The following is a 25,497-nucleotide window of genomic DNA, read 5'->3' as shown; positions in this document are numbered from 1 at the left end:
TCAATAAAGGCCAGACTATTGTATTTCTTGTTTTACATATTTTTGTCCTCAGAAGAATTTCTTGTAAGTTTACATTTTGACCAATAAAAACATTAGGATTTTATTTTTTTGAGCAGGGAAAATTCACTTTTATTTCTTTTTTAAGTATTCTGGAAAAAATACAACTGGAGGATCATTAAAACAAGAAATAGAATTGGTCTGGTCTAAATTTGAAATATAGGTGTGCTTATACAGCATGCATGAGAAGCAATGTATACAGGACACCTTTAGCACAGTTTACTAAAGGTAAAAGATGCAAATGTGTTATGTGATTTTTAAGATATCAGAAGTTTAAACATTTTGGACATCTTTGAAATAGTGTGAAATGAGAGATAGTTGGTTATGATGCCTCTATCAGTATCATACCAGTCACATCCCAATCAAGGACATCAACTTTATATATTTGCATTGGGGTAGTGGAGTCAAACCAATGCCTGTGGCGTCACATAAGTTTATGCAGCTGAACATAGACAAGCATGTGCAAGGTGAACATGTCACAGTGGAAATTTTCTGTCCAAGTATAGACATCCATCAAATCCTGCATGGTGTTAGTTGTTTGTGTATTCACAAATGTTGTAGAGCATCAGCTGAGCAGATAAAACTGACCATTGTCAGATTTCCCCATAAAATGACAAAAAGAAATGAGTTTTGTTAAAGATGTTTTATTGCTAAAATACAGAGCAGCCTGTCTTGAAATGGGACAGGCAAGAAGAATACTATGAAATGTAATTATATGTAGTACCGAACTCATTAAGTTGGTTCACACACATATCTTTATGTCTGTTGAAAAGACTCTTACAAACAATTGAAGTAATGCCATTGGCTCACCAACGTGAAATGTGTAAATACGTGGAGGTTACATGTATATGGCATCGAACATTACACCCATCATATTTGTGAAAATATAAACTAGTAAACAAACCAAGGTAACTATTTGAAAATATTTTCATAAACAGAAGCATCCCTACACCCCATTCCTTAAAGTATTTTCAAAGTGTTACAAGAATAATTTCAAACCATACAACTGATTAAAATCCAACAATAACCAAGTCTATGATATAAATACAAGTATTACAGTCACATTTCACAAAATGTTCGCTCATCACCCAGAAGACCCTGTTTTGATTCCCCACATGGGTACAGCCCATTTCTGGTGTCCCCGTCATTGATATTGCTGGAATATTGCTAAAAGTGGTGTAAAACCATACTCACTCACAATCACCTCAAATGTCACCTTGAATGTTGACATAGCACTAACATTAAACATGGCAGTAATTATAACCAGACATGAAAATAAGGAATACCTTGCATCATATATGAGTAATAATAAGTGAAACATGTTTTACAGCTACATGAACACTGACATCAACTTTAATGATCATGACCAAAACCTTCAAAGAACAGGGTATCCATTTGAAGAAGAAGGCACATGTCATGTTTAATTATGCATGTGTGAATTCCTTCTTAGAACCTGTGTTGTCTTGTGACATGAACATTTTACCAAAACAATTCCCAGGGACTAATGAAGAATAATCTCATTAAATTAATCTTTGTGTTGTAGTCATTACGGAAACAACACTGTTTCACTGGGCTGCACATCTTGTTTATAAATTATTACCTTTATCAAATGATTTGGTATGAACTCATGATAGGTAACTACATTTCACAAAATGTCCTCCAGAAACAAAATATGGCAAAATCTGGAGCAACAAAAGCTGACAAAGCTTGAATATTTCAAGATGGGGTAATTTTCTTTTTTCTAAGACTAACAGCATACACATTAAATATTTAGATGTAACATCACATGTCAGACATTATTCACATATCATGAATTACACATATAAAACTTTCTTACCGTTCTGGCAAAGGGCAACAGTTTTACATGCCTTCCATGGCAGACATGCAGAGACTTAGTTACCAGTATGTGCAGCCTTAATTAAGTACTAACTATCACAAAAGTAATATAACAGCCAGTATCATGAAATACAAAAAATATGGCATAACTTTACTATTCCATTGTTTACTACATGCCACATATACTAATATCAAACCATCAAACTATATCAAATCATACTTATAAATCACATTGTCATGCAGTGTAAAAAAAATGTCACTGAAAAGGTGGTCCAATTGTTCAGCAGGACAATAAGCACAAATGGAGAACAGAAAAGCACAAAATGTTTGTGTGGGAAAATTAATGGAAACTTCTGTTCTGCTGGCAAAATAAATAAAAATTCTTGCTGAGACTATTTTACTGCTTCAAAACAGAAGTTCCTTAATTTGTCTCCATTATGGAGGTGTTACTCAGCTGACATCAGAATGCCAGAACAATTATCAAAATACATCAAACAAATCAGTAAACTGCATAATGAATGCACTTGAATCATTCCTGTAGTCCATCAAGATAACTGTCATCACTTGTCGTCTACAGTGATGGGGACACCTCTTCCTGGTACTTGGTCAGCATCATATTCTGTTGATTTGCATTCGGTTAACCTCTCGAGGTAATATGTGGCTGCTCTGAAGTACAAAAAGATAGAAGTGTTTTTATTTATATTGAACAATTTTTATGGATAACAACTTCTTTTATTTTATAAGTGTGACGTTTTGATAAGATTCTTGTACCATTCTTGAGCGAATGCTTGGACAAGGTGAACTACCATACATGTATATCATGTACCTGCATCACAATATTTGGTCATATTTGGGAAACTGTGTTATACATCAACGAGATACATTAACTCAGTTAATGTTTTATGCTTGTTAAAAATAGCAACAGTCAGTTTCAATGAGATAATAATAGCATTAGCAAGCTAATTTTCTTTTGGCAGTACAAACTTAAGTCCAACAAAAATCACAAGGGGAGGGGAGAGGAGTTTGATGATTTTTATGGAGAAGCATGTACAATCTGAGTAACTTAAAATTTATGTACAAAGGAAGTGACCCCCCTCCATGTACAAATACAATTATGCCCCCCCTCCACATTAATTTGTATATTTATAATTTAAATATAATTATGTACAAAATGCTGCCCACCGAGGTACATGTGTACAAAATTCACGACTACCCCTACCTCCCAGAAGAAAGCGGGTGACCCCTCCTTAAAATCATCACCACCCCCACCCCTCAAAATCAATCAATCAATCAATCAATCAATCAATCAATAATAAATAAATAAATAAATAAATAAATAAACATCTGTGCATAAAACAAGCACCACCCTCTATTTCTACCAATTAATTTTGTCTGAAATAAAATTCTCAACTCTTTCCAAAAATAACCTTTATGATTTGATAGAGCAAGCATTTAACATTTCAAAAGCAACAAAACATCATTGAATTTTGATTAGGATAATTGCCCATATTAAAACAGGTGTTTTGAAAAGTGAAAGTAATAATTGATTGTTGTGTGGCCTATACATTCGTTATTTATTGTGAATGGATGAAAGTTTGTAAACTAAGATTTAGGAAAAGTTACAGTCAAACTAAAAAAGGCAAATTTTAAAATGCATTAAAAGTTGCTTTACAAACAAAACAAACAGATTTTAGCTGTAATTATCAGTATCCGGCAAGGGAAGTGTTTATTCATTACAATAAACTCAAAATCATAAAACATTTATTCCAAAATCTTATTAATGTGGCCTTTTTCAGTTTTGTCAATTAGCAATCTGAATTGTTGGAAAAATGTCTGAATCTTTGACATTCGGGTTCTTCCTGATTATGCGTAATTAAAGCTTACTTGATGTGTAAATGTCATCTTGGTATATAACAGAATTGTTATTCTTAGTCAAAACGTAATTCAATTGTGTAGTTTGAGCAGGAGAGGAATAATTATTTTGGGTAAAATTTCAGTCCAATCACATTTTAATCAACACATTCTTTCATAAAAATAGAAAAGGTTATGGTATCTGTAAAACTGTCAGTGGATAAAGCTTTTTTTTAACTAAAGGTTGATTAAATTGATGGCTATACCCTAACTTTTCTGAAGCATCACATTTTATTTTCAAAATAGGGTGGTGCCTAATTAATGCACAGGGGTATAAATAAATAAATAAATAAATAAATAAATAAATAAATAAATAAATAAATAAATAAATAAATAAATAAATAAATAAATAAATAAATAAATAAATAAATAAATAAATAAATAAAATAAATAAATAAATAAATAAATAAATAAAAATGAATGAAAACAAACAAACAAACAAACAAACAAAATAAACAAACAAAATAAAAAATAATAAATAAATAAATAAATAAATAAATAAAATAAATAAATAAACAAAAAATAAATAAATAATGAACGTTCCTTAAATGGACATTATTAATTACCCTACCTTTTCTGAAGCATCACAAATAATGAACGTTCCTTTAAAATGAATAAATCAAATGAATAAATGAAAAACAAACACACAAACACACACACACACACACACACACACACACACACACACACACACACACACACACACACACACACACACACACATACATACATACATAAATAAATACATAAAAATAAAATAAAATAAATATAAAAACCAATGTAACAAAAGCCAAGCCATAAATAATGAGCGTTCCCTTAAACGGACATTACATATCCACTTTTTCTATTCTGCACCAAGATGTAACATGTTGCATCGTTACACTGTTACAAAACAAAACATTCATGTTTCTTTTACAAATGTTTCAAGACTGATCTCATTTTGGTGGTTTTGAGACAGTGCAATAGATATGCAGTTAGCTGCCCTTCTTGTTCAAAATTTCAAGATCACAAAATGAGGCCTATAGCTCCAGTTCTTTTACAGTTTGTACCTTCTAGTATCCCCCCACACACACATACACATTTTCATGAGTATCACAAATATTCTTCAATGTATGTACAAATGTAGCATTTATCAACTGAGACAATAAACCATTTCAGAAAAATGAATGACGTGAGAAAATGCCATATCTGAAGCCAAATGAGAAACTGACACAACCTCATACTTAGCATTTGCATACCAAATTATGATTCATCTTGAGTTTATTAGTCCCATATACTATACCCATCAGCTAATACCTTTCTTGGTGTCATCACATCTACTCTTCTTTGGAGTCTGTTCTCCCCTTCCTGAAAAGTAAAATTATTTATCACCAAGTGCAAACATGTTCCTTTAGCATAAAGGAATGCTTACCATTATAATATTTCTTAAAAGTGTCTCAAATTGTAATAACCTTTTTGTCATGGGTTTCTCCTTCTTTTGCATCTGGCAATGAGTCTGTTAAGACAATACATGTGAAAAATATGATATTTTACCTACTTTGGTACAAATCCAGGCATCAGCAATGTTTTCATTTCAGGGTACATATAAGAGTGAGTAGGTGAGTTAAGTTTTACGCCATACTCAGCACTATTCCAGCTATATGGCAGCAGTCTCTGAATAATCGAGTCTGTACAAGACAAACCAGTGATCAACAGCATGAGCATCGATCTACCCAATTGGGATAAGATGACGTGACAACCAAGTCAGCAAACCTGACCACCTGATCCTGTTAGTCGCCTCTTCACGACAAGCATGGGTTACTGAAGATCAACTCTAACCCATATCTTCATGGGTTCATATAAGAGTGGATCATTGTAAATGGTTAAAATGTACTGTTTCTTTGTTGGCTCTAGAAATTGCTAAATATCAACAAATGCTTCATCACACACTCTAAACGAATTACCTCTTGCATTTAGGCACTATATACCATCCATACCTGTGCTGACCATGAACTTGTTTAAACAGTGATGATTTTATTTACCACTAAGTTACCATCAACCAATGTTCATCCAGTGACATAAAAATCAGTCGAGTGCAATTTTTGTTATTAGAAATTTACCTATGACCCTGTCATAATTTTGTGGAGTTTTTGTGGTGTGTGTGTGTGTGTGTGTGTGTGTGTGTGTGTGTGTGTGTGTGTGTGCGTGTGTGTGTGCGTGTGTGTGTGTGTGTGTGTTGTGTGTGTGTGTGTGTTATATTCCTATTTGAAATCTATGGCAATAACACATTCTCTAAATAAAACAACTATTTGACACAATCCAGCTTGATCATATAACCTTAGGAACATTGATGAGAAAGGTTACTGTCATAAAAACATTAGCCCTCTCAAAAGTAGCACATATTTTAAGCTCATTGCCTAATCCTCCAGATGGTTTTAGCAAAGTTTCTTGAAAAGATATTTTTCAAATTCATTTGGAATGGTAATAATGATATAATAAAAGAATCACAATGAAAAGATTAAAGGCTGAAGGGGGACTGGGTATGGTTGATATAAAAACATTTATTGAAGCTCTAAAATTATCCACTCTTAGACAATAATTACTGTAAAAAATCATCCGACAATAATCCTTTCAATATACCTTATAATGATATCTTCAAGTATGGAGCAAATATTCACAAAATACTTAACATTGAAAACCCTTATTGGAAAGATGTTTAAAAGCATGGAACAATTATTGCAAAAAGGTTAATGCCAATTCTGACAATACTGATCACATTCTTGCACAACCATTATGGCTCAATCATAATCATAAAACACTTATATTAGACACTGGGCGTATAAGGGTTTATTGACAGTAAAAGATGTATGTGATGAGCATGGATTTATGCCTTTTGATAAGTTAAAGATACAATACAAAATAAGAGGGACACAATTAGACTATAACTATCTACTTCAAATCTGACCTGATATTTGGAAAAATGTTATTAAAAATACAGTTATCATTCCTTCCTACAATTCATACATCAATGTTTACCAAAGAATTGAAAATTTTATAATAAATTGTATATTTATATACTTATCCTATCTCACGGTATGCACCATCTCTCTCTTCTACGACCATGTGTGGAAACGTGCTGTCAGCTAAGTTGAGTCAAATCTAACTGGCCTCTGATCCGCCCTGACCTCTGCCTGCACCCCGACATCAATGCCTGTCAATCATCCATCAAAGCGTGCGGCTCACCTAAACGATCACATGACCACCTCTACTTGTCATTCTCGTCTTGGAGCTTCCAGTAATCTGTGATGTGGGGCAGGTCAGGTGGGTCCAAACATGTGAGATAGGACAAGTATATAAATATACAATTTATTATAAAATTTTCAAATTTTTAAACTTATCCTATCTCACGGTATGCATAATCCCACGGTTGGTAGGCGGGTTGCAGATTACCCGGTTACTACTACCACCGGGAAAACGCATAACTCAAGGAGGCCAGGAGAAAGCACCAACTCCGATATGCAAACTCCAAACTTGAGATGTTTTTGTTTTTTTTTTTTTTTTTCAGGTAACCCCTTGGCTTATACAGCACAAAAACTCTAAGGAGTGGGCTCTCCCGAGTTAATGTGGTTTTCAGCCGCAACTTTTGACAAGCAAAAGGGCGCCAGTTTGGCAAGGAGGCCCCCGCCACCCGCGATTTATCAGGTGACCCCAGTGAATTAAAGTCCAGGACCTTAATCTGGACAGTCCCTGCTTCGAAAGTATCCCCCACAGACACACGCTGGAAGGCGGTGAAAGAAGGAATAGCCTGGTTGCTCAACTAGTTTAACGTTCAGTACCAATCTCCCTAACTTACCAAAGGTGAGAAAGGACTTAGGAGCAGAACGCTTTGAAAACCATACAGGTAATCGGGATCAACACTTCACTGACGTGATTGCTCAAAGAGTAGAGGTCAGTAAGCGGAATGTCAACCTTCTCTACATGTAGTACAGGACTTGCCTCATAGTCTTCTGAGCCGGCGTCAAGAGGCCTAGGAGTTCCTGCCATTGGCGGAGGCGTCCTGGCTTGCGCTAGAGCTAGGGAGACCAACCGCTGTATCTGCAGAAGCGATCCCTCGGGACAAACATTCTGTTGACCTGTGTGTCGAAAACAGCTCCGATGAATTGAAGTCGGCACATTGGGACTAGTTCCGATTTCTGCAGATTGATTAACCATCCTAATTGGCAAAGAAGCTGTATCGCGAAACTGCATGTGACGAACCAGAAGGGCATGATCGTTCTGTGCCTGAATGCAGTCGTCGATGTAGGCTTCGAACACTGTCCTCTTGCGATGAAGAAAACTGGTGATAGGCTTCGTTACCCGTGTAAACAGCCACGGGGTCGAAGAAATTCCAAACCGGAGAACACGCCATTGATAGTGGATGTCCTCGAAGATGAACCCGAAGGAATTTCGCGATCGCCAGGAATATCGGGATGTGGAGGTAGGCATCCTGAAGATCCAAACTGACCATGCAGTCTCCTGGCTTGATAATTGTCTTGAGGAGTGCCACCGATATCATGTGAAAATGAGGCGGGGCTGCAGAAATTTCTCGTTGAAAGTCTTCATGTTGAAGATTAATCTCAGTTTGTCCGAATCCTTCTTGGGCACCAGAAAGATTGGAGAATAGAACCCTGGATTGGTCGGGGCCGGACCCAGGGATTCGATCGCAAGTTTCTTGAGTAAAGTGTTTATCGTTGATCACAGAACAGCCGATTGTTGTTTGGGATACGTTCTGCGATCCGGAAGTATTGTGAGCGGAGGTTTCCCGATGACTGGTAACTGGAATCCCTTGGTTAACATGGACAGGACGTAAGGGTCTCCCAAAATTGTCCAATTGGGAGCAAGTCAGTCTCCTACTGGGGAAATCTGAATGGGTACGACTGGAGGTGGAAGTTCCCAGTGGCCTTTCAATGTCAACAAGTCATTGCCTATGACGTCTCTGTGAGGTGGGCTGGTCGGTAGTGGAAGTTGATCGTGGAGCAGTGGCAGTTCTTCGTTGGCGACTCGATCGTCCTCTTCCGTAGGAACCCCTCCACGAAAAAGCCGTGGAGAACCCGGCGAAGGTCCGGATTAGTCGGGACATAGTGAGCTGGTCGTCGCTGTCTCATTGATTGCTCCACTTGTAGTTGCTGGAACCTCAACAATTCGACCGAGACTTGTAGATGGGCATCCTTCCCTACTCTTTCCGCTACTTCCCTAATCGTCCCGTTGAACAGAGAATTGCCCGACCAGGGTGGGTGAAACAGGTCCGTTCTGAATCTGTCTTCCCAGGATGATAATTGTAACGGTCCTCTACGCCTCATAGCCGTGACATAGAAGAAGAAATGAGCCAAGAGATCTAGGACGGTTTGGAATTGTTCCTGCAACTCGGATGTATGCTTGCTGATGGGCAAGCGCATGCGCGACAGACATGGCCACCGCTTCAGTAGTTGTCAACATTAAGTTCAATGGAGCCATAATCTTCCTTATGGACGCATCTAAATGTATCAGTTCACGGTCTTCGACCAGAAAGGGCGAATAATCTCTGTTTCGTCCCAAACAGCGTGATATCATCATCTACTGGAGGAGAGGCAATCATAGATGACAATCCATGTACATGAGCCGATGCCAAGTTGAAGCGAGGCGCAGCAAAACCATCTTTAATCTTCCTCAAACTAGCAAAAGCCTCATCCAGGGGCGCGCAGTCAGCTGAGTGATGCACGGTCGGGGAGGAACATGATAGAACCAAAGTCTCCAGTCTTCATATCAAAACTGGATAAAATGTCATCCTTCGAAGTACTACGCTGTAACGTGAGGTCATCAGCAATCCAGATAAGTAGCTGAGGTGAGTCAACAGCATCCACACTCACATCCGAAGGAGACATACTTCCTGAAGACATAGAGCGGCGTTGTTGAACGTAGAATCTCTTGCACAGGCACCGCTGGCGTAGTCGAAATCCTGATGACTGAGTAACAGGAGATGACACTGGCTCCTGATGCTACCGCCAACACAAAGGCATCAAAGTCCATAGGTTGAGACGTTGCCCCCTCAGACACTGGATTCCAGGAAACCGGCAAAACAGATCTCGCCGTCGAAACTGTAGCAGAAGGAACTGATGAAATTGTAGCAGCCCCAGAGGAAGATGAGGTATGTCACGCAGCGAGGATGAACATACATCTGATTGAGTCACGCCCACATGAGATGATGGCACTTGTGTGGTAAACGCTGAAACCTGAGGAAGCGTTGAACCATGAACCACTCCAGTAGCTTGAGATCGTACCGCACCAGGAACACCATAAGTAAGCATTGAGCCTAGTGGCCAATGAGTGAAACTCGCAATAGGAATCCCTGGAGTGAGCGTTGATCCAATAATACTATGAGTAAGCGCCGAACCAGGACGGCCGTGAGCGAGCGCTGAATTAAAAGCAGCATGATGAAGCGTCGAACTAGTAGGGAGCGTCAAACCGGAAACGCCGGGAGCAAACGCCGCGCACCAGGAGGAAGCGTCAAACCCTGAACATCGGAAGCAAGCGTCGAACCGGGTGGAAGCGCCGAACCAGGATGAAGCGCCGGACCAGGAGTGAGTGCCGCGCCAGGAGTCCTAGGAAGGGGTGCCAAACCGTGCATACCATGAGCAAGCGCCGAGCCAAGACCAACATTAGTGAGTGCCAAACCGGGAATCCTGGGAGGAAGCGCCGAACTGGGAGCACCATAAGGAAGCGTCGAACCAGATGCAAGCGTCAAACCAGGACCATTGGGAGGAAACGCAAAACCATGAAGCGCCGAACCCGGAGTAAACACCGAACCAGGAATACCAGGGTTAAGCGCCGAACCAGTAGGAAGCGCCGAACTGGTAGTAAGCGCCGAATCCATCCAAAGCGCCACACTGGAAGAGAGCGGCGCTCTGAGTAGCCACGTGGGATCCGTGACAAGCGGGCTCTGCCCGTATATAATTGTCCTAATGAGAGCGTCACTCCCGAGGTAAGCGCCGCTCTGGTTGAAAGCGCCGCACTACCTGTAACCGTCACTTGTGATGTAATAGTATGAGTAGTCGCAACCTCTGACCCATTAGGGCGTTGAGTCACATTTACCAACAAGGATGGCCGTGGTTGTATGTCAGATGTGGACAAAACAACAATACGTGGAGGTGACGAATCTTCCAAAGTAATAGAACTAGACGAATGGGGTCAGAACAGTTGAAGCACAGAAAATCTTCTTTAGGAGATTTGGATTTAGAACGTATTGCAGATTTTATTCGGCGATCTAATTTAGAACACTTCGGCTCCGATGGACCTTCCGATGGATTCCTCCGATCTCTATCTGCCTTGCACCTGCTAGCTACCCGACGATACTCTGAGAATGCATCGTCGTCCAGGTTAGCACATAAACTACAACGTTTAGACCAATTGCATCGTTCATGGCAATCCACGCAAGAGTTATGAGGGTCCGCTGCCGAATAGTTACTATTGCATCTATCACAATGTTTGTGTTTCTTTGAAGCGTGACGATTGGCTTTCCCCATAGTAGAAAACACAAACAAAAACCTCTCTTATCCACAACACACGTCCACACAGCGTGGCGACAAGAAAGAGAATGACAAGTAGAGGTGGTCATGTGATCGTTTAGGCGAGCCGCACGCTTTGATGGATGATTGACAGGCATTGATGTTGGGGTGAAGGCAGAGGTCAGGGCGGGTCAGAGGCCAGTTAGATTTGACTCAACTTAGCTGACAGCACGTTTCCACACATGGTCTTAGAAGAGAGAGATGGTGCATACCGTGAGATAGGATAAGTTTAAAAAATATATATTAAGCTCTCAAAGGGTTCAAGATTACTTAATGACAAGTGTATTTCTAAAAAATGACAAACTTGAGATTTGTACTAAATGGGAAATGATATTCAATGATTGTGAATTTGATTGGCACAAAATTTTCAACTTCTATTGACATGTATTGAAAGATGTTAACCTTCTTTATTTTCAATACACATTTCTGCAAATAGTTATTTATACTAAAATATAATTATTCAAAATGAACCTGACTGAAAATGATTTGTCTACCGTTAGTTTGCAATGATGTTTCTGAGAGCATTTGTTGTGCTTATTAGGACTGTTGTGAAACCATAAAATTCTGGAATGATCTCGAAATAACTATTTACCATGAAATATAAACATTACAAAATATTTGATTTGGTTTGGTACATTACATAATGATGTATTACTAAATCAAATCATTATCTCTGCCAAAAAACATATCAATTTAAGTAAATCTAAAAAAATCAATTCCAAAATTCATTAAATATAAAATGGCATCAAAAGAGATATTTTCTGTTCAAAACTTTATTTTCAAGGGAAACAATGAAATTGATAAATAAATTGATAAATTCAGTCTTAAGTCTTAAATGGAATTCACTCATGCCAATATTCAGCAACAAATTATAATTACATCTTTACACCTTTTCGGTGTTTGTTGTTACTGTATACCTTTGACTATGGGAACAAATAAAAAATACATAAAAACATGGGAATGTTAAGATACAATATGAATACACTTTGTCAAACTGATTTTAAATCATAGCTTTTGTGCAAAGAGTAACAAGAGGGCACAGAAATCTACATCCTTTTCCCTTTCAATGGTGCATAAAATCACCAGAAGTGTAAACATAAGAGAACATACCATTAATCCTAAAGCATATGAGCACAAGTTACATAATAATGACTACACCGAAATCTTTCACTCACTCCCTACTCTTAAAGCTTTCAATACCTTGTAATGCCATGAATTAGAAATGGTACCCTGGTACTTTTCAGTGACTGATTTTGCATTTGACAGCAAAGACTGAAGTCATAAATTCATAATAATAATAATCATAATAATGTAGCATTCATCAGTCCTTTAATGTTTGTATGATGCTGTACCTTTCTTTATAATTGACTCTGCATTATAATTAACATCCCAGACTACTCCAGCTGTACCATAAACTAGTTTACCAAGACTGACTACCTCCTGGTCACCTGACTCAACATAGGGATTTTTTCCTGGGGATCTATTTTCACCTATATAGATACAGCACTGTTGTATGACATGGGATAACAGATGTGCCCACTTGCCTAATTAAATGCTAAATCTAAAAATTCAACAGTGCCCCTGCATACAGTTCAGATTGCTCCTCTTCACAGCAAGAATAGGCATCAACTGAATTCCAAGCTTTTCCTCAACAAACTGTTGATCTGGACTGGGGGGGCAACCCAACATGGGATGGTATGGTGAACAACCTGTAAACATATGAAGTTATTTATACACACAAACATTTGTTTTTAATGCCATAATATAAATAATAACTGCATCCATGTGTTGATGTTTTCTGAGTAACCATGAAGGGATGCACAAAATAGACACAGATGTTGAGATTTAACTTAAAAATGCCTTATTTGACAATTGAGGTTAAAATGTAACATCAAAACAGAAAAGTCTAACTACAGTATATAACACTGCCAAAGAGGAGCATACCTGTTAAGGTGTCATGACAGAAAGATGTGAACTGTCAAATACATTGATTCACTCAATGGAAAAATAACAAATACATCTTCAGCCATGCATGTGCAAATGAAACTAGCAAAATATCTCTATAATCCTAACAAAAGTGGGGTCAATTGTCTGATTGTGACTATGGCATACAGTGTTCATGAATTACTACCAGTTTGTGGTGGTACCAACGGTTCACAAAAAAAGCTGAGCATATATTGCCTGACCAGTGAGTGGGAACCTGCAAGTCCAATACATCTGTTCTGTGTTTGTGGCTCTGCCCTAATGTTGATATGTTCCAACTTACACCAACAATAATTTCCTTCATATCAAGCATCAGGAAGATGCCTTTACATCTATGACCTTAACCATGGACATGACCTTTATAGATTACATATCATATTTCAGATCCCATATATGTTATTTGTTATTTATCTCCTACTCTTCCCTGATATTAGGGATGATGAGTTAAGACTTATGACAATTATTGTTCCCATTTCAATGCATAATTAGTAGTGTTGGGAATTGGTTAAAATTGATCATTGGTCCATTACAACCGATCAATAATCGAAAATAATTGGTTAGGATCATTTATCAAATGTTCCTGTTACCTTTGTTAATGCACAAAATAATTTACAAAAAAAAAACCATGTAGTTCTTTGGGTTTGGGGTAAATTGCACAAAATGCATTTTCATACTTCACATATTTAAAGGATGGCTAGTATGTGAGGAACATAAATTTCCAGGAGTCTTTAAGATAAATTCAATCATGACTTGGAACAAGCTTGTAGTGCTTATGAAATGTAAATATAATGACTCAGACAAACCAACCTTGTGAAAAAATATTGTTAATGCAAACAAGTGTTCCAAAACTGCTTGTGTTCGATTTTGAGAAAACATTTTCGATTGCTTGGTCATTTAGTCACTGCGACCAATCTTCGATTATTTCAATTAATCAGACCACCACTAATAATTGGTTGACTGCTCACTTAAACTCAGAGCCTTGGTCACATTGTGGTATTCTTGGATTTCCCCATCCATACTCAAGGTAGATGTAGTTGATCCACAAAGTCAATGGTATGTTGCCCCACTGGTGTTTTCTATATCAGGTTTCAAATTTGCTTCATTAGGAAATTTGGGATAACAATTGCCTGTCACCCTGCTTATCAATAAACTCCTGTACGGATTCCTAAGAATTTTTCAGCATAATACCGGTTTATCAATATAAATGTTCTTATATTTTCGGAATTTCGGATCCTGAACCCAACAAACGCTGTGTAAATTTGTGGATATGACATTAAGAAGTCCAGACTGAGGAATCACTATTTTCCTGTCCCCATCAATAATTTCCAGTCTGTATTTTCCATGGACAGGGTTGTGGATTTCTTTCAAAGGTAAATCAAACTTGTTCATTTTCTTACAAAAATGATAAAACTTGACAATCCTACTTTTCTGGGGAATGTCACCTCCTTCAAGTTTTAATCTAAGGCAGTCATGATGTCATTTGAAATAACACCATTGCTTCCATTTCTTGAAGGTTGTGCCTGAAATGCATCAAAATCCATCATTAGGTTCAATTGTATCTCATATGTTTGTTTCTATTTTATCTCACATTATGTGATTAATGTTAATAATGTTATATAATTTATTGAGTCATCTTACAAAAGTTATTAACAAATGTATACAATACAAAAAGTACACACAAGGACCCTCTTTATTCTATCTGGAGTGTTATTCCACAAAAAAAAGAAAAGAATAAGACAAACCAAACTGAGGTAAAACATATTTTAATGTGGTTGCCTCATCAGCATTAAGATTACTCTTTAGAGTTTATTTGGGTAAACATACTGACAGTATGGTACAATGAACATATCACTGCACAATAGATTATAACATAATAAACACATATGAAACACATAAACAGTCACTGAACACTATATTAATGCACACCATTATTAACATACCATATCAAGATGTAATCACACCCAAATAGTTCAGCTGCTGCCTATTCTTAATATGTGGCTGATTATGAATTAGGGCAAATGAGACACTAACATGACTAACAATTATCTTCTAACTAAGAAACAAAGGCTAGGTTCTGTACTTACTAAGTTAGGATGGATTACTTGTTGAAGTGATAGTACATCTCAGTGATGTATTAATGGTAATCATAATAATTATTAAGCCTTTTAAAATGGAAAAGAAACATATATTATCCAAGTCCTTCAAATCCATTAAATCCTTTCTTCAATATACATAATAATTGTCAAAACATATCACATTTATACAAGTTGTACACATGAATCCATGTTATATGCAAGATTACACTTTCTCAGTAAAATACACATTCTAGACATGTTTGGGGTTCAGTCCCATCCAGGATTTTAACCGACTCTCTCCACCAAATCGCCAACATACAAAGTCAGTGATCTAGCCAACTCAGCTGTGAACATAATTATATTGTCAGACTTTCACCACACCTAGTCGAATACATCCAAAATGGCCTTTGGTCCAAAATGTGTTTTACATGCTCTAACATTGAACAGGGTAAATGACATGGCAACTAAATAATATTTCACATGTGGTAGTCTCCAAAGCAGTTTGCAAAAGAAAATTATTTAGGTGATAAACAGCTGGTGCTTCCTTTTCATATATTTTGCTGTAATCTTCAGGTTATTATAAATATGAAATATGAAATGCATACTTACATGCACTTACATGTTGCATGAAATATCACTAAACTACTTAAGTCAATAATGCCTTGTCTTCCTATGTGATGTTTATAGGTGTACTTATGACCCCTTCTGCAGCTGCCCTTAAACGTACAGAAAGGTCTTAATGTTGAAAAAAATGGAGACATCTGCACTAGGCAAATCTGTGATTTATGTACTGTATGTGTACATGTGAGTGAGAGAGTGAATTTAGTTTTATGCCGCAATTAGCAATATTCCAGCAATATCACGGCAGGGGACACCAGAAATGGGCTTCATCCATGTGGGGAATCGAACCTGGGAACCATGCCCTGTATATGTGTACATATCACTTAAAAAATATGTCACTTAAATTTTTTTTTTAAAGAATTGGATGAAGCTTCAATACTTTTCCCTGTCCAACATGTCTATATGGCACAAGATACAGAGAGTTTTGTTACACTGAAAGACCTGTAAGAGATAAATTATGTCTATTTCATTAATGTTTTGCAAAATGTATTTCTGCATTAATATAGAATGTTTTATAATCATACAGATACCATGGGAGTTTATTCATTTGTCACAAAAAAAGAGTGTCATGGGATAATTTCACGCAACATCATATTTCGAATGACAGAAAATCTTTAAACCTCAAAACTAGTAACTATGCAACTCCCTGTTCATTAATGGTCAGTTGTTTGCCTTCCTCTGCTGACATCATCAAATCATAGCAGAGTCTGCTACATTAATAGAATATGGTTTTGATACTCATGACCTGATGTGATTGAGATAGTTTAAAACTGTTTCAACACACACTCCTGCATTGTTTATATTGTAAACAAACAACTGTCCAGGTTTGATAAACCATTTATGAGAGGGCTAACACCAGTGTCTGATCTTTAATTTATCCCCAAAGTCATTAGTGTAAGCATCTTTGATGTAGGCTGGTGATCTAAGTGGAGAGGAATCAGAAACATTGTTGAAAGTTAGAAAGCACAGAATTCAGGCCAGAAATTGGCCAGGGTCACCATAAACAGCTTTAAAGTCCTGACATATGTAAGGCTGAATAATGAATTTTGCCAGAAAGTATAAAGTAAGGGGTTGGAATATGCCTAGCAATGTGAAACACTGACCAAAGAACCCTACTGCCTGTTAAAGCCAAGAAATTGAAATTTCAACAGATGAAAGCTCTTTGAGACCACAGCATGAAACGAAATTACACATGAGTCTATCAATTCATCAAGCTAAGACTTCGAAATACTTCCATGAAATAAAAAAAATGCCCAAAAGTGATTATTATTCATCAGAAATATCTAATGGATGAGGTTTGAGATACAGCCTTCACTGGACTGGGGCACTTAAATGTACTGTATGTACCTACATGTTCAAGTACCACAACTTGTTCAAGGTGGTAGAGGATATCAAGGTGAAAGGAGGGTGCACACACTGCCAACATCAGACCGACTTGTTGAAACACAACATTGGATGTGAAGGCTTCTGATTCTGCTGTATGTGCAAAGATACACCTCCCCAGTCACCATCAGTCATTCTCCAAGCTGAAAATAGTGTCAAGATCATATTAAATGTTCAATCATAAAGACCATAACAGCCATGAGACAGTTTTGAGAAACTAAATAATTGTTTGAAAGTCATGAGAGAAAAAAGTTTATTCATATGCAAAAAGGGTGTAACAGAAAGAATGGATCATATGCAACACTGTTTACTTAAAATAAGAGGGTTTTGTGACATATTGTGCCATCAGCAGTGAACACATTTCATACTCACAATACTCATATCATATGACTTTACACACAGACACCCAAATTGTGTCAGTGGTGACTTTATCCTAATTTGTTGTCAATTCATCGGTTTCAACAAATTTAGAAGCCAGGTAACTATTACCATGTGGGCTCTTGTCACTGTTAGACCACAAATCGAGGCTACATTCAAATCAAGGCCACTAAAACAATCCATTCAACTCAAGCAGCCCGAGCTTCACTCCCTTAAATTAGTCTCTATAACAATGCCAACTTGTATCCATGGTGAAACATAAATAGGAAAGCATATACATGTAATGTATGAATTACTAAAATGTGCACTCACCTTTACATGTTGCACAAAATCAAATGTTTTCCCATTAACTTCCAAAGCAACATTAAAAACAACCAGGCTGTTAACAGCCAATACATGTAGTACATATAGCCTCAGACCACTTTACTATCTACAGTGACATGCCATGGCCAGAGCACCATAATTAATATCTGTCCTAGGCTATCCTGTGGCATGCTGACCAACATACTACTTCTCACTTACCCAGCAAAATATCGGTCTGGATCGAGCATTTCAATTTTGCTGTATCCACTGTCAACAACGGTCACCGGAATTTTCGAGCTGAAATACACTAAACAGCCTTGAACTTGGGGTCAAATCATGAAAGGCTGGAGTCAATAGCATGTGCAGATTGAGGACAAAACAAATGGCAATAAAGTAAAATGTCTGATCTTTCATTTAAGCTGTCACAAGTCACCCTGAATAAATTAGCACAGACAAATCAGTGCATTTAAACAAGGCACTACATTCTCCTATTTTCCTTCCGGTCATGGTAAAACTTAGAGGAGTAATACAGGAGTGTGAAAAGCGCCGACCCCAGTTTCGCACCAAAATGTAACCTACTTGAAAATATCTCTGCACAAATTCTGCAGAAGCAATCAGGTTAAAAAAGAAGCAACTACACATTGAAAAATATAGTTAGTTTTAATTACTGGATGAATGCACATTTTAACAACATAAAATCATCCAATCACTGCTGTCATTTGATTCAGTCAGCACTGAAGGCTCTCTACGATGCTTTAAAATAAAAGGCACAGCAAAAAACAACATGCATTTCATTTCCTACCAGTCCCCTGGGGTGCTTGGGGCTGGATGAAGCTCTCCTGGGCAGCTGGCAGAACCTCTGTGGTGCACACTGACTGTCCGCCTTGACGCCGAGGAAGCGGCCCAGCTAGGCTGAAATGGGAGAGAGAGTGAATGAAATTTTCAGTCTAGAGGGGTTGTACATGGTCAAAGGGATCAGGTGGGGCCTCTGCACCAGCCAAAACAGCCAAGAGGGTCCAGGGAGGGGCTTAAGACATCATTGTGCATTTAAGGTTTTCTGTGCACTTAAGGACTGCTATAGGAAACCTTAAGTGCACAGAAAACCTTAAATGCACAATGGACCTTTTTAAAAGGCACAGCAAAACAACATGCATTTCATTTCCTACCAGTCCCCTGGGGTGCTTGGGGCTGGATGAAGCTCTCCTGGGCAGCTGGCAGAACCTCTGTGGTGCACACTGACTGTCCGCCTTTGACGCGCCGAGGAAGTGGCCCAGCTAGGCTGAAATGGGAGAGAGAGTGAATGAAATTTTCAGTCTAGAGGGGGTTGTACATGGTCAAAGGGATCAGGTGGGGCCTCTGCACCAGCCAAAACAGCCAAGAGGGTCCAGGGAGGGGTTAAGACATCATTGTGCATTTAAGGTTTCTGTGCACTTAAGGACTGCTATAGGAAACCTTAAGTGCACAGAAAACCTTAAATGCACAATGGACCTTTTAAAAAGGCACAGCAAAACAACATGCATTTCATTTCCTACCAGTCCCCTGGGGTGCTTGGGGCTGGATGAAGCTCTCCTGGGCAGCTGGCAGAACCTCTGTGGTGCACACTGACTGTCCGCCTTTGACGCAAGCCGAGGAAGTGGCCCAGCTAGGCTGAAATGGGAGAGAGAGTGAATGAAATTTTCAGTCTAGAGGGGTTGTACATGGTCAAAGGGATCAGGTGGGGCCTCTGCACCAGCCAAAACAGCCAAGAGGGTCCAGGGAGGGGCCAAGACATCATTGTGCATTTAGGTTTTCTGTGCACTTAAGGACTGCTATAGGAAACCTTAAGTGCACAGAAAACCTTAAATGCACAATGGACCTTTTAAAAAGGCACAGCAAAACAACATGCATTTCATTTCCTACCAGTCCCCTGGGGTGCTTGGGGCTGGATGAAGCTCTCCTGGGCAGCTGGCAGAACCTCTGTGGTGCACACTGACTGTCCGCCTTGACGCACCGAGGAAGTGGCCCAGCTTGGCTGAAATGGGAGAGAGAGTGAATGAAATTTTCAGTCTAGAGGGGGTTGTACATGGTCAAAGGGATCAGGTGGGGCCTCTGCACCAGCCAAAACAGCCAAGAGGGTCCAGGGAGGGGTTAAGATTATTGTAGATTTAAGGTTTTCTGTGCACTTAAGGACTGCTATAGGAAACCTTAAGTGCACAGAAAACCTTAAATGCACAATGGACCTTTTAAAAAGGCACAGCAAAAACAACATGCATTTCATTTCCTACCAGTCCCCTGGGGTGCTTGGGGCTGGATGAAGCTCTCCTGGGCAGCTGGCAGAACCTCTGTGGTGCACACTGACTGTCCGCCTTGACGCCCGAGGAAGTGGCCCAGCTAGGCTGAAATGGGAGAGAGAGTGAATGAAATTTTCAGTCTAGAGGGGGTTGTACATGGTCAAAGGGATCAGGTGGGGCCTCTGCACCAGCCAAAACAGCCAAGAGGGTCCAGGGAGGGGCCAAGACATCATTAGCATTTAAGGTTTTCTGTGCACTTAAGGACTGCTATAGGAAACCTTAAGTGCACAGAAAACCTTAAATGCACAATGGACCTTTTAAAAAGGCACAGCAAAACAACATGCATTTCATTTCCTACCAGTCCCCTGGGGTGCTTGGGGCTGGATGAAGCTCTCCTGGGCAGCTGGCAGAACCTCTGTGGTGCACACTGACTGTCCGCCTTGACGCCCGAGGAAGTGGCCCAGCTAGGCTGAAATGGGAGAGAGAGTGAATGAAATTTTCAGTCTAGAGGGGGTTGTACATGGTCAAAGGGATCAGGTGGGGCCTCTGCACCAGCCAAAAACAGCCAAGAGGGTCCAGGGAGGGCTTAAGATTCATTGTGCATTTAAGGTTTTCTGTGCACTTAAGGACTGCTATAGGAAACCTTAAGTGCACAGAAAACCTTAAATGCACAATGGACCTTTTACAAAAAGGCACAGCAAAACAACATGCATTTCATTTCCTACCAGTCCCCTGGGGTGCTTGGGGCTGGATGAAGCTCTCCTGGGCAGCTGGCAGAACCTCTGTGGTGCACACTGACTGTCCGCCTTGACGCGCCGAGGAAGTGGCCCAGCTAGGCTGAAATGGGAGAGAGAGTGAATGAAATTTTCAGTCTAGAGGGGGTTGTACATGGTCAAAGGGATCAGGTGGGGCCTCTGCACCAGCCAAAAACAGCCAAGAGGGTCCAGGGAGGGGCCAAGACATCATTGTGCATTTAAGGTTTTCTGTGCACTTAAGGACTGCTATAGGAAACCTTAAGTGCACAGAAAACCTTAAATGCACAATGGACCTTTTTCAAAAAGGCACAGCAAAAACAACATGCATTTCATTTCCTACCAGTCCCCTGGGGTGCTTGGGGCTGGATGAAGCTCTCCTGGGCAGCTGGCAGAACCTCTGTGGTGCACACTGACTGTCCGCCTTGACGCGCCGAGGAAGTGGCCCAGCTTGGCTGAAATGGGAGAGAGAGTGAATGAAATTTTCAGTCTAGAGGGGGTTGTACATGGTCAAAGGGATCAGGTGGGGCCTCTGCACCAGCCAAAAACAGCCAAGAGGGTCCAGGGAGGGGCCAAGACATCATTGTGATTTAAGGTTTTCTGTGCACTTAAGGACTGCTATAGGAAACCTTAAGTGCACAGAAAACCTTAAATGCACAATGGACCTTTTAAAAAGGCACAGCAAAACAACATGCATTTCATTTCCTACCAGTCCCCTGGGGTGCTTGGGGCTGGATGAAGCTCTCCTGGGCAGCTGGCAGAACCTCTGTGGTGCACACTGACTGTCCGCCTTGACGCGCCGAGGAAGTGGCCCAGCTTGGCTGAAATGGGAGAGAGAGTGAATGAAATTTTCAGTCTAGAGGGGGTTGTACATGGTCAAAGGGATCAGGTGGGGCCTCTGCACCAGCCAAAAACAGCCAAGAGGGTCCAGGGAGGGGCCAAGACATCATTGTGCATTTAAGGTTTTCTGTGCACTTAAGGACTGCTATAGGAAACCTTAAGTGCACAGAAAACCTTAAATGCACAATGGACCTTTTTAAAAAAGGCACAGCAAAAACAACATGCATTTCATTTCCTACCAGTCCCCTGGGGTGCTTGGGGCTGGATGAAGCTCTCCTGGGCAGCTGGCAGAACCTCTGTGGTGCACACTGACTGTCCGCCTTGACGCGCCGAGGAAGTGGCCCAGCTAGGCTGAAATGGGAGAGAGAGTGAATGAAATTTTCAGTCTAGAGGGGGGTTGTACATGGTCAAAGGGATCAGGTGGGGCCTCTGCACCAGCCAAAAACAGCCAAGAGGGTCCAGGGAGGGGCTAAGACATTTGTGGATTAGAAGCTGTGCACTTAAGGACTGCTATAGGAAACCTTAAGTGCACAGAAAACCTTAAATGCACAATGGACCTTTTTAAAAAAGGCACAGCAAAAACAACATGCATTTCATTTCCTACCAGTCCCCTGGGGTGCTTGGGGCTGGATGAAGCTCTCCTGGGCAGCTGGCAGAACCTCTGTGGTGCACACTGACTGTCCGCCTTGACGCGCCGAGGAAGTGGCCCAGCTAGGCTGAAATGGGAGAGAGAGTGAATGAAATTTTCAGTCTAGAGGGGGTTGTACATGGTCAAAGGGATCAGGTGGGGCCTCTGCACCAGCCAAAAACAGCCAAGAGGGTCCAGGGAGGGGTTAAGATTATTGATGATTTAAAGGTTTTCTGTGCACTTAAGGACTGCTATAGGAAACCTTAAGTGCACAGAAAACCTTAAATGCACAATGGACCTTTTTAAAAAAGGCACAGCAAAAACAACATGCATTTCATTTCCTACCAGTCCCCTGGGGTGCTTGGGGCTGGATGAAGCTCTCCTGGGCAGCTGGCAGAACCTCTGTGGTGCACACTGACTGTCCGCCTTGACGCGCCGAGGAAGTGGCCCAGCTTGGCTGAAATGGGAGAGAGAGTGAATGAAATTTTCAGTCTAGAGGGGGTTGTACATGGTCAAAGGGATCAGGTGGGGCCTCTGCACCAGCCAAAAACAGCCAAGAGGGTCCAGGGAGGGGCCAAGACATCATTGTGCATTTAAGGTTTTTCTGTGCACTTAAGGACTGCTATAGGAAACCTTAAGTGCACAGAAAACCTTAAATGCACAATGGACCTTTTTTAAAAAGGCACAGCAAAAACAACATGCATTTCATTTCCTACCAGTCCCCTGGGGTGCTTGGGGCTGGATGAAGCTCTCCTGGGCAGCTGGCAGAACCTCTGTGGTGCACACTGACTGTCCGCCTTGACGCGCCGAGGAAGTGGCCCAGCTTGGCTGAAATGGGAGAGAGAGTGAATGAAATTTTCAGTCTAGAGGGGGTTGTACATGGTCAAAGGGATCAGGTGGGGCCTCTGCACCAGCCAAAAACAGCCAAGAGGGTCCAGGGAGGGGTTGACAGATTGTGCATTTAAGGTTTTCTGTGCACTTAAGGACTGCTATAGGAAACCTTAAGTGCACAGAAAACCTTAAATGCACAATGGACCTTTTTAAAAAAGGCACAGCAAAAACAACATGCATTTCATTTCCTACCAGTCCCCTGGGGTGCTTGGGGCTGGATGAAGCTCTCCTGGGCAGCTGGCAGAACCTCTGTGGTGCACACTGACTGTCCGCCTTGACGCGCCGAGAAAGTGGCCCAGCTTGGCTGAAATGGGAGAGAGAGTGAATGAAATTTTCAGTCTAGAGGGGGTTGTACATGGTCAAAGGGATAAGGTGGGGCCTCTGCACCAGCCAAAAAACAGCCAAGAGGGTCCAGGGAGGGGCTAAGACATCATTGTGCATTTAGCAGTTTTCTGTGCACTTAAGGACTGCTATAGGAAACCTTAAGTGCACAGAAAACCTTAAATGCACAATGGACCTTTTAAAAAAGGCACAGCAAAACAACATGCATTTCATTTCCTACCAGTCCCCTGGGGTGCTTGGGGCTGGATGAAGCTCTCCTGGGCAGCTGGCAGAACCTCTGTGGTGCACACTGACTGTCCGCCTTGACGCCGAGGAAGCGCCCAGCTTGGCTGAAATGGGAGAGAGAGTGAATGAAATTTTCAGTCTAGAGGGGTTGTACATGGTCAAAGGGATCAGGTGGGGCCTCTGCACCAGCCAAAAACAGCCAAGAGGGTCCAGGGAGGGCAAGAGATCATTGTGATTTAAGGTTTTCTGTGCACTTAAGGACTGCTATAGGAAACCTTAAGTGCACAGAAAACCTTAAATGCACAATGGACCTTTTTAAAAAGGCACAGCAAAACAACATGCATTTCATTTCCTACCAGTCCCCTGGGGTGCTTGGGGCTGGATGAAGCTCTCCTGGGCAGCTGGCAGAACCTCTGTGGTGCACACTGACTGTCCGCCTTGACGCCGAGGAGGAAGTGGCCCAGCTTGGCTGAAATGGGAGAGAGAGTGAATGAAATTTTCAGTCTAGAGGGGTTGTACATGGTCAAAGGGATCAGGTGGGGCCTCTGCACCAGCCAAAAACAGCCAAGAGGGTCCAGGGAGGGGCCAAGACATCATTAGATTTAAGGTTTCTCTGTGCACTTAAGGACTGCTATAGGAAACCTTAAGTGCACAGAAAACCTTAAATGCACAATGGACCTTTTAAAAAGGCACAGCAAAACAACATGCATTTCATTTCCTACCAGTCCCCTGGGGTGCTTGGGGCTGGATGAAGCTCTCCTGGGCAGCTGGCAGAACCTCTGTGGTGCACACTGACTGTCCGGGCCTTGACGCGCTGAGGAAGTGGCCCAGCTAGGCTGAAATGGGAGAGAGAGTGAATGAAATTTTCAGTCTAGAGGGGGTTGTACATGGTCAAAGGGATCAGGTGGGGCCTCTGCACCAGCCAAAACAGCCAAGAGGGTCCAGGGAGGGGTTAAGATTATTGATTGCAGTTTTCTGTGCACTTAAGGACTGCTATAGGAAACCTTAAGTGCACAGAAAACCTTAAATGCACAATGGACCTTTTTAAAAAGGCACAGCAAAACAACATGCATTTCATTTCCTACCAGTCCCCTGGGGTGCTTGGGGCTGGATGAAGCTCTCCTGGGCAGCTGGCAGAACCTCTGTGGTGCACACTGACTGTCCGCCTTGACGCTGCTGCGAGGAAGCGGGCCCAGCTTGGCTGAAATGGGAGAGAGAGTGAATGAAATTTTCAGTCTAGAGGGGTTGTACATGGTCAAAGGGATCAGGTGGGGCCTCTGCACCAGCCAAAACAGCCAAGAGGGTCCAGGGAGGGGCCAAGACATCATTGTGCATTTATAGTTTCTGTGCACTTAAGGACTGCTATAGGAAACCTTAAGTGCACAGAAAACCTTAAATGCACAATGGACCTTTTAAAAAGGCACAGCAAAACAACATGCATTT

The 25,497-nt window shown here is 40.7% G+C and overlaps 1 long non-coding RNA gene across 1 annotated transcript; it reads right to left on the bottom strand.

Annotated features, from left to right (window-relative positions):
* Positions 1 to 2,227: 2,227 nt before the first annotated feature.
* Positions 2,228 to 14,626, bottom strand: LOC124277621. The gene is made up of 4 exons (XR_006898874.1): positions 14,312 to 14,626; positions 12,953 to 13,072; positions 5,101 to 5,151; positions 2,228 to 2,559 (listed from the first exon to the last, which is right to left on the bottom strand). It is a non-coding gene; the product is annotated as an uncharacterized LOC124277621 (long non-coding RNA).
* Positions 14,627 to 25,497: the final 10,871 nt, after the last annotated feature.

Source organism: Haliotis rubra, unplaced genomic scaffold (assembly GCF_003918875.1).
Source record: "Haliotis rubra isolate DU_JTF1 unplaced genomic scaffold, ASM391887v1 Scf2246, whole genome shotgun sequence".
NCBI classification, from domain to species: domain Eukaryota; kingdom Metazoa; phylum Mollusca; class Gastropoda; order Lepetellida; family Haliotidae; genus Haliotis; species Haliotis rubra.
This window is presented reverse-complemented; position numbering and strand designations above follow the sequence as displayed.